Below are 18,343 nucleotides of genomic sequence, written 5' to 3' on the forward strand. Positions count from 1 at the left end.
AAGTGGGTTTTGACCAGGTATGAGCACCAGAATGATGGTGCTCTCCCTCCACTGCGGGCGGAAGTCACCCTGGGGCGGAAGTCACCCTGAGATGGAGCCCGTAGGGCACATGACCCAACTGCCAACGCCCCATACATTCCAGAAGCTTACAAACAATGTTGGTGAAGCTGATGGGCCGATAGCTATTCACATCAAGTGGGTTTTGACCAGGTATGAGCACCAGAATGATGGTGCTCTCCCTCCACTGCGATGGAAAGACACCATCGCACCAGATCCAGTTGATGACGAGGAGATGGCGCTTGTAGTCAGATGAGAGAAGTTTAATCATCTGACTGTGAATTTGATCCGGCCCAGAAGCTGAGTCGGGGCAATGTGCAAGGGCGCTGAGGAGCTCGCACTCTGTAAATGGGGCGTTACAGGGTTCACTGTGGCCTGTATTGAATGAGAGGACTTTCCTTTCCTTCCGCTGTTCAAGGGTGCAAAAGGCTGGGAGGTAGTTCTCCAACACAGAGGCTCGAGCATAGTGCTCAGCTAAGTGCTTGGAAATCGTGATCACATTGGTAGATAACATGCCATTGATGTTAATGACAGACACACCCGTTGGGGTCTGGTGCCCAAAAAGTTGTCTGATTTTCATCCAGACTTGGCAAGATGATTTATGGCAACCCAAGGTCAAGACTTATCTCTCCCAACACTCCTGTTTAAGTCGTTTGATAAGCTGGTGAATGTGGGCACAGAACCAGTTAAAGGCCATTAGGTGCTCTAGGAAAGATTGCCGCCTATGTCGCTGTAGAGCTCAACCGACGGTCTTTAATTGCCTCAGTGACTTCTGGCAAACACCAAGAGACTGTCTTTCACCAGTGGCACCCTAAAGAATGAAGGATCACGTTTTCAGTCGCAGGAACAATCGTTGCAGTGACCTACTCAACAGGATATAGACACAAACTCCACCTGACACACTATTACAGTCATTACGGTTCCTGTAATATCCCTTACAGCTGCGGAGGGCAGGGGTTTGCATTGCCAGGAACCAGGTTTCCTGGAGGGCAATGTTGAAAGCAGGTGTAAAGCTTAATAATTGCCGTAGCTCAGCCAGGCGGTGGAAAAAACCACTGCAATTCCACTGGAAAATTACGTGATAGTGAGACTGGGAAGGCATGAAACACTCAATGAGGCAGTGTACGCCTCAGGGTCACCTGCTGCCACCAGATGAGTACCTGAGCGATTGACATGCATTGTATCTGAAGGCAGAGAAATCTATGACCTCAGTGGACGATACAATCTCCACCTCATCCTCAGACACAGAGCCCGTAGGTAGTGGTGGTGTGCGTGCCACCACAGTGCCTTGGCTCTTGGGTGTCTTTTTCTTTTTAGTTTTCTCTCGCTGCTCCTTAGGTTTGTCCAGCTGGGAGGGCTTCACTGATTCATTCTCAGGGACAGAGGAGGACCGTGAAGCCCTATGAGCAGCTACCTATGATTGCTTCAGCCACTGCCAGGTGTCAGCTTTGCTACTGGTAGGAACCTGGGAAGGGAGTGACCCAAGAGATCCCTTCCTGGTGAGAAGAGCCAAAGAAGACTTTCACTTCTCCAGCTAGTTGGGGGGGGGGGGGGTTGCTCCTGAAGTAGGTAGTGCAGGAGCAACAGGGATGGAAGTGCCCCCACCCTCAAGGGGGCAAGTGTGGAGTCCTGAGAGCCAACTGTACGCAGCAGAATTGAAGACGGTAGAACCATTGTCATAGTGGCGGATTAGGTTAACGACACATGCACAGGATGTGCATATCTCTCTTAGTTTCAATGTAGGTCAGTCAGTCCATGGTCTTGTATTCCATTATTTTTCTTTCTTTCTTTCTGGAGAATCATGCAGTCTGGCAAGCAAGGCTAATGGTGCTCTCCACAGTTGACACAGACAGGAGGCGGGGCACAGGGGTTATTGGGATGTGACGGACGTCCACAATTATGACATGCACAGCGGGAAGACATATGGCTGAACTTCCAGGACTTAAGGCACAGCATCGGAGGAGGGATATATGGCTTTACGTCACAGTGGTAGACCATCACCTTGACCTTCTCAGGTAATGTGTCACCCTCAAACGCCAAGATGAAGGCATCGGTGGCAATCTGGTTATCCCTCCAACCTCTGTCAACACGCCAGACAAAATGGACAACTTTCCACTCTAAATTGGCACGCAGCTCATCGTCAGACTGCAAAAGAAGGTCCCTGTGAAGTATGATACCCTGGACCATATTTAAGATCTTATGGGGTGTGATGGAAACAGAAACATCCCTCAGTTCGTCACAGGAGAGTAGTGCCCGTGACTGGGCAGAGGATGCTGTTTTGATCAAGACTGACCCTGATCGCATTTTGGACAAGCCCTCCACCTTCTTAAACTTGTCCTCTAAATGTCCCACAATAAACTGAGGTTTCATTGATAAGAAAGATTTCCCATCAGCTCTCGTACACACCAGGTGCCGGAGTGAATAATCTTCACTGCCATCCTTAGCCTGGCGTTCCTCCCATGGTGTGGCCAGCAGGGGAAGGATTTGGAGTCGTATTTCTTAGCAATGAAGTTAGACCTTGACCGCTTAGAGACTGCTGGTGTTTGACCACCAGCAAGAGATAACGTACTACGCTTCATGGCATGTCATCCGCTCTGATGTCACCCACTCCAGCCAGGAGCCCTCCCCATGGGCACCACCCAGCCACAGCAAAGGCCACCTGGCAGGATGGCTATTGCAGGAGTCACGACGCCAAAGGGAGTCAGGCATCTACCTCTTGGCATACGTTGGGAGTTAACAGCGCAGGCATCACCAGAGCGATCCCTGTGTGGTCAGGGGGCTACAACCAACAGGGTACACGGCGGCCCCACCACAATGGACTGGCTACCATGCCGGATATCAGGTGCAAACAAGCTAAGAAGTACATTATCGTCGACAGTGCAGAAAGCGATACTTCACAGAGAATGGAGGACAATGTACCCAGGAGGGTGATCGAGCCCAACAGCTAGAGAACGAGCAGAAGTGCAGATCCATGTCAACGAAGGATGCACGAGGTCTCAGCACATGATTGACACTATGCACCATGTAAGGTGCCCTTCCCCAATTGGCTCGCACTTCAGGAAAATTTTGAAAAATGGAGGTCAAACCCTACAGGGGGCCACCACATAAAGGCCGAAATGTGAGAGAGTTGCCTCTTACAACAGGCAGGATTACCTCGGGCCTATTCTAACCCCCGGACCCACAGGGGCAAGCCCTGCGGGCTGGTGTATATACTGAAGGGATGAAAATGTGTTCCAATATGGAATGTACACTAACTACCTACACCAACATGTTGTCTTTCCCTTGGTATTTCTGTATCTCAGGTTCAAGTGGGACAGTAAAGTCATTTAGGGCACTTGTTAAAATCTTGTTCCTGTTTTGGTAGGAACAGTAATCACAAATGAGATTTATCTTCTGGCTTGATGTTCCATAAAATTAGCAATACAGGATATAAATGCATTTGCAGTCTGACTTCCTTCAAGTCTGTACCACTCAGAGGTGGGTGCCTTTGTTGTTATACACAGAAAAAAGTGAAGTTATGCACTTTTGCTTTGTTACTATAATACTACTTTGAAGTTTTAGGTACAGAACACACTCTGTATTAATTACTGCTAGTAGAGTAATTTCAGAAGCAAGATACATGCCAGCTTTCTTCGTCACATATGCTGCTTCTTCTTCTTCTTCTTCTTCTTCTTCAGGATATGCAAGATATATCTCTCTCACCTTACAAATTCACTTCCTTCAAGTGATGTAGACATCACAGTGATCTTTCAGGGCTTGAATATAGATACTTTAAAACTCTTAAAAATTTATTTTTTGGCATAGTTGTTCCCCAGCTGTCCCTTATACAGCTCATGCTTTAAATTTAATGATTTACATTCTGTTTCAACATAAACCCAAAAAATTGTTGCCCTGTTATTATAACAGGACAATCCAGAGATCAGCTTAAGCTACAGTAAAAGCCTAATATAACTTTTTTTCTTTGTCAGTGAACCACCTTCTTCCCTCTCCCCCCCCCCCCCCCCCTGCCCACCTCAGATCCTTCCTTGGAGCTATCTTGATTATCAATGTCAGTTTCACACCTCACGATGTAAAATGGAAATGTTTTATCCACAATATTTAAGTGTCGTCTTGAAACCAACTGACTTGTTTTGTTTTAGGGTGCAAAAACAACTAGAGTCATATGCACACATGTCGAAATGGTAGAACACAAAGAAAAAGAGAGGAGTTAAAAATGCTTACACTTTAATCTCAATCAAAGGAGGAAAGACAGCTAAAAACAGGAATGTGGGGAAAGGTCTATAAAATACGTCTTGGAGCAACAGAGGTCCAGAACTAAAAATTAAATGGCCTTCGCCACACTGCTGCATCAGATAAAAAAGTAAACCGCGGTTGACAGCCCGCGTGTAGTTCCCTAAAACAGCAGATAACTCTGACGGCAAACACAAGAACGTAAGCGGTTAAAAAAAGACATTCCGTCAAGAAATGGCGGGACCGTCAAAAGTTGAGCGCAATGTGCACAAAGTGGTGGGGGAGCACCATTTAAGAAATGGTAATAGCTAGAAAGCCTGTGCAATACGCAACCTAATTAAGATGATGATCTCACAGTGAGAGGGACAAGAGCAGGCTGTTCAAGCTGGGAGAGGCTAAATAACCCAAAGTTTCTTCCCAAGAACACTGGTGATGCCAAAATGACACCACCTGCTGAGAGACAACAACACAGAGATCATCGGAGGGAATGTTGGAACTAGCGGGATGAGGTCACTCACAGATATGCCTCTCATGTGCTCCGGAGTTGTGGTGTTACTTTTGATTAGCGTTTGTGCATGTTCTAGCTGGCAGCACATAGCACTCAGTAAATCGGTGTTTTGCTTGATACTCTATCCACAAACAACATTTGGTACTGATCTGAGTGTCTGACATCTGGAGGTTTAGGTGCCAGTTCACTAAATTCTGCACATTGTTTAAATTAACTTTTGAGGCACCATTTCCAAAAGTAGCTATTTCTACTGTACCAGCTAAGGAAAACAGGTGCATAACTGCGGGTATTGGAAATTCCTCAGTTCTTTGCAAAAGAACTGCACTAATCCAGTTCCAAAAGCACTAAACTAATCCAGTTCCTTGAGGTATTCACAGTTATAAAAATATATATAGGAGGATACTGCTTGCAGAAAAAAAAAAAAAAAAAAAAATTATTCAATGACAAATTAATATATAATGCAGAATATATAATGCAGGAAACAAGAGCAAAGTGGTGTGGGATATTATACAACAAGAAACTGAAAAAGGTAGACAAGTATAAGAAACTGCAGTAGGCTAGTTCAAAAGAAAAACATCTTTTGCATGCTGCATATTAAGGTTTTTTAATTTAAATGCAAGTATAACAACATACAAATCAAAGATGGGAATCGGGTAATAGAAAGTTGTCGGGCATTAGAAAATTCTGCAAATGATTATTTCTCTGGTATTGCAGAGAAGCTGCAGCAAAATCTTCCTGAAACACATGTAGCACTAGCAGTGACTTATACAGAAAGCACAATGATGTTTATTTCCACATCAGAGCTGGAACTTTAGAAGAGAGAATAACAATTAAGAAATAAGAAATAAGCAGACATAGTTGAGATTCCTGTCTGTTTTGGAAGTGTGCATACATAGCCCACAAGCCCCTTTAACAGAGATAATAAGTGGATCAATTAAGTTCATGTGCCTCCCCAGAGTACCTGAAAATGTTCAAATGTGAGAGAATTCTAAGGGACCAAACTGCTTAGGTCATTGGTCTCTAGACTTACACACTACTTAAACTAACTTATACTAAGAACAAAACGCACCCATGCCCGAGGGAGGACTCAAACCTCCAGCGGGAGGGGCCGCGCAGTCCGTGATATGGCGCCTCAAACCGCGCAGCCACGCCACGTGGCAGAGTACCTGAACCATGCATAAGTGGTACCCTTACTAAAGAAAGGTAATGTGGAAATAATTTAAAGGCCAGATTCACTGCTCTGCTCACTCTAAAAAACAACTGAAGAAATCATAAAAGAGAAACTCCTGAGTTACATGAATAAATACAATCTCTTTAACGAAGCAGTTTGATTTCCAATGTGGAAGAAGTAAAATATCAGTAACTGTAGAGGTCACAAAAACGATACTTTAAGTTCTCAATATGGATCATTATGTTACAGGCATTTTGTTAGAATTGTGTAAGGCTTTTCATACTTGACCATAAAATACTATAGACAAGCTAGAAGTGCCAATGGTAAGAGGAACTGTGAATGAGTGGTTTCTGTCTTAGAAAACAGGGTGCAAAAGTGCAAAAGGTGTAGATTGTCCACACATGCTGCTACTGATAATTTTTTTGTAAATTGTCAGACAAAAAATATATGAACATTGGTGTTTGTCAGGGTAGTGTATTGGGTCATATACTGTTCTTAATACACATCAATAACTTTCCAAGACAGTGTAAAACATGGAGAGAAAGTTCTCTTTGCCAACAACAGCACATCATAGCCACTGACAAAACATCCGATCTCCTATTAGGGAAAGCGAATGAAACCCTCAAGGGTGTTTACAATTGGGCAGTATGTAATTAACAACAAACATAAATAAAACTAACAGTACTATGCACATGTTATCCTCTGGTGAGCTAGAGTAATTAACATAACCACTCCCCCCACACACCTATGCCTCTATATGGTGTTGGCTACACCTAAATGCCAATACTATTTTTTGGCTAGTGGCCTGCTTTTGCTGGGAGTAGTGTCAGCCGGGTGTATAGAAAGAGAGGGAGGAAGCAGGCAGGCAGGCAGGCAGGGAGACAGGGAGTTGGTGGTTTGTGGCTCAGAATGAGGTGGCCAATTTGCTGACCAAAAAAGCGGGAGGAAGGGATGGCAGGTCTTTGGGCTGGCACATCCCACCAGGAATGCGGCACATGCTGAAAGCAACGTGAATAGGAAAGGGGTGAAAGAATGGAGGAAGGGGAAACTGTTGGGTTGAGGGTGTGGGGACAGTGGGTTACCTGAGATAGAGGCCCGGATGATTCCGTGAAAGAAGGATGTGTTGTAAGGCCAACTTCTAACTGTGTAGTTCCGAGAAGCTGTTGGTGAAGGGAAAGATCCATATGGCTGTTTGTGAAGCAGCCATTGAAACTGAGCGTGTTCCTGCGTGTTGTGCCACTGGGTGGCCAACTTCATTCTTGACAACAGTTTGGAAGCAGCCATTCATCTTCCTGGACAGCTGGTTGGTTATACCAACATAAAAGGTTGAGCACTGTTTGCAGCAGAGTTGATATATGCATGGCTGCTGCCACACATGCTTAGCCTCTGATGGTGAAGGATAAGCCCGTGACAGGTGGTGCTGGGTGGGTGGAATGGATAGGTCTTGCACCATGGTCTGCCACAGGGAGAGGGAGTGGCATGAGGATGGACTAGGCTGTTGTGTAGGTTGGTGGGCAATGGAACAAAACTTTAGGAAGGCTGGGAAGAATCCTGAGTAGGATGTGTCATTTTAGGGCACGATGAGAGAGTCAAAGCTCTGGCAAAGGACCTGGTTCAGTTGTTCCAGTTAAGGATGATATTTGATGACTGGAGGGGGGGGGAGACCTCCTTTGTAGCTGAGCCATGGTGGTGGTGGTGGTGGTGGTGGTGGTGGTGGTGGTGGTGGAGGATTGGAGGTGTGTGAGGATACAGCACGGGAAATCTGTTTGTGGTCTAGGTTTGGAGGGTATTGCCCATATGAGAAGACCTCTGTGAGGCCTTCAGTATACTAAGGAGGGGAGTTCTAACTGCAGTTATGTTGTCCACAGATGGCTAGGCTAAGATGATGATGATGATGATTGGTTTGTGGGGCACTCAACTTTGTGGTCATCAATGCCCATACGAAGTTCCAATGTTTACACAGTCCAATATTTTTACACAGTCCAATCTAGGATTGTCACGAATGAAGAGAATGAAATGATGGAGGACAACGCAAATACCCAGTCCCCGGGCAAAGAAAATCCCTAACCCGGCCGGGAACTGAGGAAAAAGGAAGGGAAAGAATGGCTTCCTAAAGACAAGTGGAGGGAATTAAAGGGACTTGAACCTAAGACTCCCAAGAAAAAACTGTCTCAGATTGAAGAGGATATGCAGACGCCCACAACGTCGAAGACAGGCAGCAAGAGGATAATGGAAGAATCTAAGGCTCTCTCCTCCCTGGATAAGCGAGCCCAGAAAAAACCAAGGCAAGAAATAGGGAAACAGACCTATAGTACTGCAGTCGCGGTTTCTAAGATGACAGTTATCCAGGAAGGCAATCCACTGGTGGCCATCACCTCGCAGCAGGACGAATATGTACAAATGGCCCTCTTTGTAAATGGGGGAGAGACTGATCCAGGATCCAACTTTTAGGAGTGTTTATCTAGATCGTGGTGCCCTCATTTTTGTTTGTGAGGGGGTGCACATGATGGAATGGCTTAAGGGCAAGGTGCCCATGATATCCCTGTGGGAAGATGCGAAGCTGCTGCTGAAGATGGTAGCGGAGCTCCTTAAGATCGCAAAGGTATCAATATGGGTACCAAAAATCCTTAAGGATGTCTTCCCGAAGACTCTGTTCAAGAAAATAGGCGCTCAGAACCCAAAAGTCTTGACAGAAGACTGAAGAGTGATCAACCAGAAGGATGTACCGGAAGGAGGAACCATGGTGGTGAAGGTCAGAGTGAAGTCCCTGAAGGCAATGTGAAAGTAGGACCCGAAATTGTTTTTAGGGTTCTCGCATGTCACCGTCAGGGTTCTCAAATACCTAAAAGGCAATGATGGCAGCAAGACAGAGACTGAAGGTGCTGCAGATTAATCTGCAGCACAGTAAAGGGGCCTCTGCTGCTCTGAGCCGCTACCTGGGGAGGCAGGAAGTGGACATGGCCCTGATACAAGAACCCTACTTATATAAAGGGGGCATAGCGGGCCTTGGTGGCACTGGAGGTAAGCTGATTCATGCTAGATACCTAAGAAACTCCAGAACATGCATCTATGTAAGAAATGGAATTTCTTTCATCTTAATAATAGATTTCTGCACCAGGGACCTAGTTACCATTAAAATGCAGCAATGTCGGGAAGGTATCACGAGGGAAATTATTTTGGCCTCAGCATTCATTCCTTACAAAGACAGCTCTCCTCCTCCTTTGGCGGTGAGAAGACTGGTAGAGGCTTGCCATCGGCAAGGTGACCAACTGCTGGTGGGATGCGTCGCCAATGCCCACAACCTAGTGTGGGGCAGAAAGGACACCAACAGTAGAGGTGAGTACCTTCTTGAATTTCTTTTAGGTAACTTGGAGGTCCTGAATAGGGGCAATAAACCTACATTCAGGAATAGCAGACGGGAAGAAGTAATTCACATAACTTTTGGTTCCATGATGATGGGCAGCTATGTCAAACAATGGCATGTCGTGTTAGAGCCATCCTCACCAGAACACATGTACATTAAATTCAAGGTTGAAATGGCAATTAGACAGACCATGACCTATAGGAACCCCGGGAAAACAGACTGGGAGACATATAGGAGAGACCTTGACTTAAGCTTATCAGAAAGTAAAACCTCGATAAGGAATCCAGTAGAGTTTGAGGAAGTAGCACAGGCTGTTACCTCTGTCATAGTGACCTCATCAGGACAACTGCACAATCACCAGGAAGTGTACAAATAGGAGTGTGCCTTGGTGGAATAATAACTTGGAAATTCAAAGAAAATGGGTACAAAGACTGTTTAACATTGCGAGACGTAAAGGACAATGGCCTAAATATCATGAGGCCCTTGTCAACTACAACCTTGCAATAAGACAAGCAAAGACGACTTCCTTGGAAGGCATTCTGCGAGGAAGTGGACAACACGGATGCTCAAGCCAGACTTCACAGAATCCTCATTACAGTACCAATCAACCCAGGAGGTACGTTGACGAAGGAGGATGGGGAATATACAAAGACAGCACATTAGACGCTGGAAATCCTCCTCAAAACTCACTTTCCTCTATATGCTCTGCCTGACAACACAGACCAGAATGTGATCCCGTAGAGACAATGGTTCTCAGACACTCTACGGTGTGGACTTTAATAAAATCCAATGGGTGGTGGGAACATTCCAACAGTTCAAGCCACCTGGCCTGGATGGAATTTTTCCAGCTCTCCTGCAACAGGCAGGAGAGACTCTTAATAAGAGTGCTATGCAGGTTATTCAGGTTTAGCCTAGCAGTAGGAATTATTCCCAATGCTTGGAGGGCAGTGAAGGTTATCTTCATTCCAAAGCCCGGGAGAATTGATCACACAAAGGCCAAGGATGAGACCAATCAGTCTGTCCTCCATTCTCAAAACATTGGAAAAACTGGTAAATGTGTATGTTGGGGAGAGGAGGCTAATTAGGGCCCCCCTACATTCAAACCAACATGCATATCAACCAGTTTCCACCAACTTATTGGAAGGGTGGATAAAGCACCTCATTTCCAAGAAATAGCCCTCTGCATCTTCCTGGATATCGAGAGGGCCTTCAATAACATGACCTTCGATTCCACGCAGAGGTGCATGACCTAGAGGCCACTGTAAGTAGGTGGACCAGGGCCATGCTTAGTGGAAGGAAGGTAGAGGCTACCATGATGAATGAAAAGATGGTAATTAACACCACTAAAGGCTGACCACAAGGAGGAGTTCTGTCCCCTTTATTGTGGAATCTAGTGGTGAACAAACTCATTGAGTAACTAAATTCCAAACAATGCTTCTGCCAAGGATACACAGATGACCTTGTCACAGTAATACTTGGCAAATTTACTGACCCAGGTAGAAATACGGCACAAGGAGAATTGGACATTGTGCAAAATTGGTGCATTAAACACGATCTGAGGGTTAATCCTAAGAAGATTGTTGTGGTGCCATTTACGAAGAGGCATATCCAACACTCCAGTTGGAATCCAAAGCTCTTTGCTGAAACTCTGCCTGTGAAGGGGATAGTGAAATATCTAAGGGTAACCTTAGATGAGAAACTAACATGAACCTTCACATTAAGAGTATCTGTTCCAAGGCAAAAAGTACCCTACGGAATACCATAAGGGCTCATGGTAAAAACTGGGGCCTAAGCCCCAGAGGTATGCACTAGATATACACCACAGTGGTTAGACCTAGGATTTCTTAAGGGGCCGTGTGTGGTGGAAGAAAGAAGAACACCATGTTGCAGTTAAGGACCTTGCTAAGGTGCAGAGCCTGGCCTGCTTAGCCATAACAGGTGGAATTAGCAGCACACCAACCGCTGGGATGGGAACCATGCTGGAAATGCCTCCACTACACCTTTGGGTCAAGATAGAGGCAGCAGCTGGGGCATACAGGCTCAAAACCGGCAAAAACTGGATCTCATCGGGATTTCCAGAATAACACACTAACATAGTGAGTGAGGTAAACATAGGAATGGCTGGGGAAATGCCTGCCGACTATATAATAACTTCCAACAGCTTCAACAAGCTTTACAATATAATAATTGGAAGCAGGGAGCAATGCGAAAAAACAGTTCGACACTGTACAGGGGACATTGTTTGGTTCACTGATGGGTCAAAATAGGACCGAGGTACTGGGGCAGGGGATACGGGGTTCAGCCAAGACCGGAGGGCATCATCTCTCTAAGAAAACTGGCCTCTGTATTCCAAGCTGAAATTGCTGCGATCCGGGCACGTGTGGAGGAGAATATGCGTAGGTGCTACAATGACCGCAGCATCTACATCTATCCAGACAGCCCTGAAATCACTGGCAGCTCCTGCAACAAGATCTAAGATTGTTGCAGAATGCCACAGGGCTCTGGTGGAGCTATGGGGAAGCACAAGGGTAAACCTAGTGTGGGTCCCTGGCCACTCAGGGATCTGTGGCAATGCACAAGCCAACAGATTGACCAGGATGGGGGCAACGGCTCCATTTATTGGACTGGAATCTGTCCTGACAATCACCAAGGCTATGATCAAACAAGAACTACGGAAATGGCTCCGGATACAGTGTGTAGAATATTGGACCAAGGTCCATAAACAAAAACATGGTAAGGTAATGGTGACCAAGCCATGTTTTAAAAGAAGCTCTGTAATCCTGGGATTGAACAGGAAAGAGGTCAAACTCATGACTGGACTGATGACCGGCCATGGTAATTTAAAAAAAAAAAAACACCTACACACAATGGGTATAATGGATGAAGACCCCAATTGATGAGGATGAAGAAACTGTATCACACCTAATGTTCAAATTCATGGCACTGGAGTGCAAAAGTGCAGAATCTCTGGGACAACTAGACCTGAAGAAATTGTGTCTAACAAAAAACTGGTAAAGGGGCTCCTTGCACTGTTTAAGGGCATTGGTTGGCTTTACTAGATATACAGGGAGTGATACCACACAATAAACTTGGTTTCAGTGCGGGCAGTGGCGGGTTGGACCCCAGCTGTTTTAGCTTCCCTGTCAAAATCAAAACAAATCAAGGCATATTACACTATTAAAGATTATTTTGAGTATTCAGGAGTAGTGGATAGTAATGAAAGGGGTAAACTACCTTCTCAAATTTCAGTACTTGAATATAGTTTACTACTTTCACAAGGATCTTGTGTAAAGATGTATAATATGTGATAGTAATGTCCACTGGTCTAGTTTTTCAGGTGGGCTGTAGCACATAGTTGAATATGGAATCTGTAACTGAGTCAAGGGGCACAGCAGCATTTCTCAGACCTGAAATTACTGGTGGGTGTAAATGTGTGAGCAGTGAAGAAGGAAACAATATTTTATATTGCAAGTTACATGAAACAATTTATGTGCAAATGAAGAAACATTATTCATTACAGAATTACCAAATGAAGCAATGCAGCCGTTGGGACACTGACCTCATATTCAGGAGGATGGAGCTGCTCTGTCCAGCCATTCTGGTTTGGGGTTTCGCGGATCACTAAACAGTTTGCCAGGATGGTATCTCAATCAAGGGCATGGCCAACCACCAGTCTTATCCCCATAGCCTACCAGTCCTATCCTCTTAAAGCATGTTGTGTATGCTGTGTGTTCTATTTTGCCCCATGATATACACCGAGCGAGGTGGCGCAGTGGTTAGCACACTGGACTCTGCATTCGGGAAGACGACGGTTCAATCCCGTCTCCAGCCATCCTGATTTAGGTTTTCTGAGATTTCCCTAAATCGCTTCAGGCAAATGCTGAGATGGTTCCCTTGAAAGGGCACGGCCGATTTCCTTCCCCATCCTTCCCTCACCCGAGCTTGCGCTCCGTCTCTAATGACCTCGTTGTCAACGGGACGTTAAACAATAATCTCCTCCTCCTCCTCCCATGATATACATTGTATTACCTTGACAAATAATTTCATTGCAAAGATGATCCTAAGATGACTAAATAAATAATTTTTTATTCTAGTTGCTGCTTTGAGCAACTGCATGGCTGCAACAATTAAATTTCTCCAGTTGCTGAATGTGTGAGGTGTCAGTGGCGCAGAGAATTTATGAAATTGACAAAAGTTGGATTAGGCGAGAGAGGAGGGAGGGCGAGAGAGGGGGGAGAGAGAGAGAGAGGGAGGGGGGGAGAGAGAGGGAGGGGGGGAGAGAGAGGGAGGGGGGGAGAGAGGGAGGGGGGGAGAGAGAGGGAGGGGGGGAGAGAGAGGGAGGGGGGAGAGAGAGGGAGGGGGGAGAGAGAGGGAGGGGGGAGAGAGAGGGAGGGGGGGAGAGAGAGGGAGGGGGGAGAGAGAGGGAGGGGGGAGAGAGAGGGAGGGGGGGAGAGAGGGAGGGGGAGAGAGAGGGAGGGGGAGAGAGAGGGAGGGGGAGAGAGAGGGAGGGGGAGAGAGAGGGAGGGGGAGAGAGAGGGAGGGGGAGAGAGAGGGAGGGGGAGAGAGAGGGAGGGGGAGAGAGAGGGAGGGGGAGAGAGAGGGAGGGGGGAGAGAGGGAGGGGGGGAGAGGGAGGGGGGGAGAGAGGGAGGGGGGGAGAGAGGGAGGGGGGAGAGAGGGAGGGGGGAGAGAGGGAGGGGGGAGAGAGAGGGAGGGGGGAGAGAGAGGGAGGGGGGGAGAGAGGGAGGGGGGAGAGAAGGAGGGGGAGAGAGGGAGGGGGAGAGAGGGAGGGGGAGAGAGATGGAGGGGGGAGAGAGAGGGAGGGGGAAGAGAGAGGGAGGGGGAAGAGAGAGGGAGGGGGAAGAGAGAGGGAGGGGGAGAGAGGGAGGGGGAGAGAGGGAGGGGGAGGGGGGAGAGAGGGAGGGGGGAGAGCCTGCCTGTGCAGGGTTTTGGAGTCATGTGGGTTCGTGGTATTGGGGACTGACTGAGCTATGCAAGCCAACTGAAATTTCCAGTATCTTTTTTTATCCCCCAGATGTTTTGATATTATGGTTTTGTTGATTGGCAAGTTTCGATGACGCCGCAGGTAAAAGACATGTGTTACCACAATCTCGGACTGGTACTGGACCCATTCTTGTTTCTATGCTAAATAAATGATCTCCCAATGGCTAAGGGACAGTTCTCTTTCTTGACTTGCCTGTCTGCTTTAAGAGCTCTATAAGCTATCATTCAGTGTCCAAGAATACCATTTCCAGAATTATTAAAATATCATTCCAAAGCATCTTTGTGGGTTCTTGTAACTAAACTTGTATTTATATACATTTAGATTATTATCTGTATGGTCTGAAAGGTATTTTTGTAGAATGCCTGTTTCTCTGAAATAGCTAATTTAATTTCTGGTGTCAAAACCTGTAGTACTATTTTCTTCTGGCATTTATTTTGATTCACTTGCTGAGTTTTTCATTGTTCTCTCACTGTCTGACCATTCCTCTTCAATGTAGTCCTAATTATTTAGATGTTGAGCTATCTGGGTGAAGGGAAGTGACCGATTCCTGTCGATGTTATAAGTGTAGCAAAATTGGGAAATTTGTGGTGTTTTTATGTTGTCGTCCTGTGTGGTTTGGGATTGTGGTGGGTGTCTGTTGTGTTTATATTTGTTTTGTCCCCACCCAAAATCCCCCAATTTCCCACACTGGTCCCGTTAGTTTGATTATATTTTTGGAGAGAGATTTGTGTGTTGGTTTTATATGTATTTTCATGCTTGTTGTCATTTATGTAATGAGGTAATAGAAGCCATATTCGAGACATTGAGAATGGTCATTTCTTCTATACTGGTGACCTCATGGGTCAAATCAGACGGGTGGAATCGGACGCTTCTGTATTCCCGAACCTGCCATATCTTCAACAGGGAGAAGTGAAATCCCCTGACAAACTTTCATAGGTGGGATCAAAACAAGGAAAACATTTCCAGTAAACACAGGCTCTAAAATGCATACCTTAAGAGCTATGAACATTTGTTCATCTTCGTTGTGGTGAACTACATCTCCTCTATTGAACAAGTGCCCATAGCTCTTAAGGTATGCATTACTGAGCCTTTTTTTAAAGCACATTTTTGTTGTTTTGATCTATACTACCTACACAAAAAGTTTGTCAATGGATTTCTGGTTCTCCAGTATATATCCTTGTATTTCTTATTTGTCCTTGTGCCTAATCATTTACCCTTAGGTAATATGTTACTGACTTATATAGACTTTTTGTGACTAAATTAATTCACAAATAGAAGAACTCTTGCAAAGCTCAGTTCATTTCTGTACCCACCAACAGACAGTATTAAAGAAACTATATTTGCGTCCAGAATGTGAATTAAAACAGTACCTCATGCATTATCTATTAAGATATTCAGTGTGCCCTTGAGAATGGACTGACAATATCTCTAGAAACATTACAATCTTCTCCACATAAGGCATATTTGCCATTGATTTGCATTGTCTAACCCAGCAACAGAACACTCATCAATTGGTAGGCTATAGATGGCTGCTCAGCTGATTGATTTGGCGAGATCACAAGCATTATTCCAAACACAGAAACAAAAGAAAAATCTTGTATCTATATCTTCAGTTACACTCATCTGACAACAATGAAGACAGTGCTTAATGTATTATACACACAATACAACTTAATCCTTTTGAAGGGGATGAATGAAATGCAAACATTCCACCAATGAATAGTTTTAGGCTGTTGCGGAGGTAGGAGACATTTAGGGGAAACAACTGCTTGTTGTACTGTTTAGATGCTACAGCACGCAATAGGCGGAAACATTTCATACTGGTCCTGAGTTGTGCTGATTCTATAGATTTTTTTGTTCCCAGAAAAAGGCTAAGTTATGTTGTGCATACAGTAATCAAATGAATTGTTTACATTTTCTATTCTTCAGCTGACCAGATCGTTAATATCTGCACTTTAAGAGGATACGACAGTAACAATATGCTAATTGACTAGGGCATGCCTTTTATCGAGGCAGCATCAAATGTCAGCCTCTGTGGCACGTTTCTGATAATGTATCTGCTGGCAGTTATCTGAAGCCATTGCCGATCCATATTTACAAGCTATAAATCATTATGCTTTAGTCACAAATATGGTGACTAAACGTGCAGAAAGAAAAAGATATAATAAAATTAAAATGTCTCTCAACGTCTGGGACTGTAAATGAGAGAACAGTTTGCATTGAAAGTATAGTGGCAATCAGACCATCTGGCACATTAATGTAAAAGGCAAAATAAATATGGTATGATTTTAGTCTGGAGAAATGCTGCGGAAGTTTCCATGAAAGTAAAATGTTCAGCCTTACCTACTTCCATACCACAAAGATGTATATGACTCTGTACTAGATCAGAGGCACACTCTGTCATGAAACTAAGAAACTCACATCTACACAAATTGAAGAAAAAGACATTCTGCTTTCCACGAGTGAACTAATTATTTTGTAAGATTCCCTATTTATGGTATGAGAATTATTAATCAAAGTAAAACTCATTTCACTCATGTTCAATATATAGTTTTGTATCTCCAGTTACCTGAAAACCCTGCTTTTTCACGTGCCACCAGTAGCACATTCTCAGCTCTCTTCCCCAATCACTAAAAAGAAAATATTAATGAATAGGAAACTGACATGATTCAGGTGGTATTCATCTGAACTTTAAGATTTTTTCCCTAATTTGCAACACTGAGCATTGACTTCACTGCATTAGTACTTTACTGTTACCTTTAGGTATTTCCCAGCGAACTAGCGTATCTCAGAATAGATAATGGCATATATCAACTTGAGCTGCTGCACACAACGGACAGATTTACAAAAAAGGTTGTCTCGCAATCAAGAATCAATCATTTTGCCATCACCAACAAAGAACTCTCTACATGTGATGCTGAAGAAGGGAGTCTAAGAACCCATACGAGTCCCACTTACCGGTATATACAGACTTATTTTACTCTACACAAATTCTTCTACAACACTTCACAACACATTTAAACTGATTTAGTATCCATGAAATGGAATCCAACTGATGCAACGCATTAAAGATATCTCCCAAGCCCCTTATTTTTGGTACGCTATGTTCGGAAGCGTCTGAAAATGTAACACCACAAGACAAACTAACTGAAAAACAACAGTCAATTGTTAATGAAATGCTTAATACCTTCCGTACACGACCTACCTCTCTCAAACACTACGGCAAAACTACAATGCCACTTCCCGCCTCGAAAATCAAAACAGGTGTCACCGAAATATTAACAGTCGATATTGTCCGTTATCGAATGCATATTAATCGACTCTGCTGACCAGATCTGGATATGGAAATACATTGTTTCCAATTAAAGTGTGTGATAAACGCCAAAGAAAAATGTCAATGGAAATTGTTACCAGATTCTGTTTCTGGAAACGATGTTTAATACGTAAAAACAAATGTATCTGTATACAACAATTATACGCTTGATGAGGGAGTGTCTCACGACAGGATCGGATGTGGTGCATATTACAACGTTACTGTATGAACTTCCCTTCACTAATTTGGATCCTATTAACAGGGTGTGTAGGGCACGACTAGGACTTCAAAATATGCAAATAGCAAGGTGCAACTCTCAAATATTTTCGAGAAAACGGAGTTTGAACATTTTACGCGTGCTTACATACTTCGTATGGTGGCTAGTAATCAAGGATTCCCCGACCAAGCGTGTAGGCGCTTAGTTTATAAGCATGATATTTGTGAATAAAACTCGCTTCTGGTACTCCTTTTTATTTAATTTCTACGTAGTTCTAATGATAGATTAGAAAACCATGCACATGCAAACATTCGGCGTTCACTACATGCGCTGTATGTCGCAATAATTACACTTTCCCTTTTTTCTATGATCCGTGTCATACTAATTCGTACAGTGCTCCATAGATCACTAGACAACAGGTTCACCTCCCTAAAGAATATTTCCAGCACTGTAAAAAATACTGAAACAATCACTCACAAG

General features: G+C 44.5%; 1 protein-coding gene across 1 annotated transcript in view; it reads right to left on the reverse strand.

Moving 5' to 3' along the window:
- Positions 1-17,592, reverse strand: part of LOC126162366 (spindle and kinetochore-associated protein 1-like) — a 95,926-nt gene extending 78,334 nt beyond the window's left edge. The window contains exon 1 of the mRNA XM_049918820.1: positions 17,521-17,592. The gene's annotated coding sequence lies outside the window, so the exon portion shown is untranslated. The remainder of the gene's footprint in view (positions 1-17,520) is intronic.
- Positions 17,593-18,343: the final 751 nt, after the last annotated feature.

This window comes from Schistocerca cancellata, chromosome 2 (genome assembly GCF_023864275.1).
Source record: "Schistocerca cancellata isolate TAMUIC-IGC-003103 chromosome 2, iqSchCanc2.1, whole genome shotgun sequence".
Taxonomy (NCBI): Eukaryota; Metazoa; Arthropoda; class Insecta; order Orthoptera; family Acrididae; genus Schistocerca; species Schistocerca cancellata.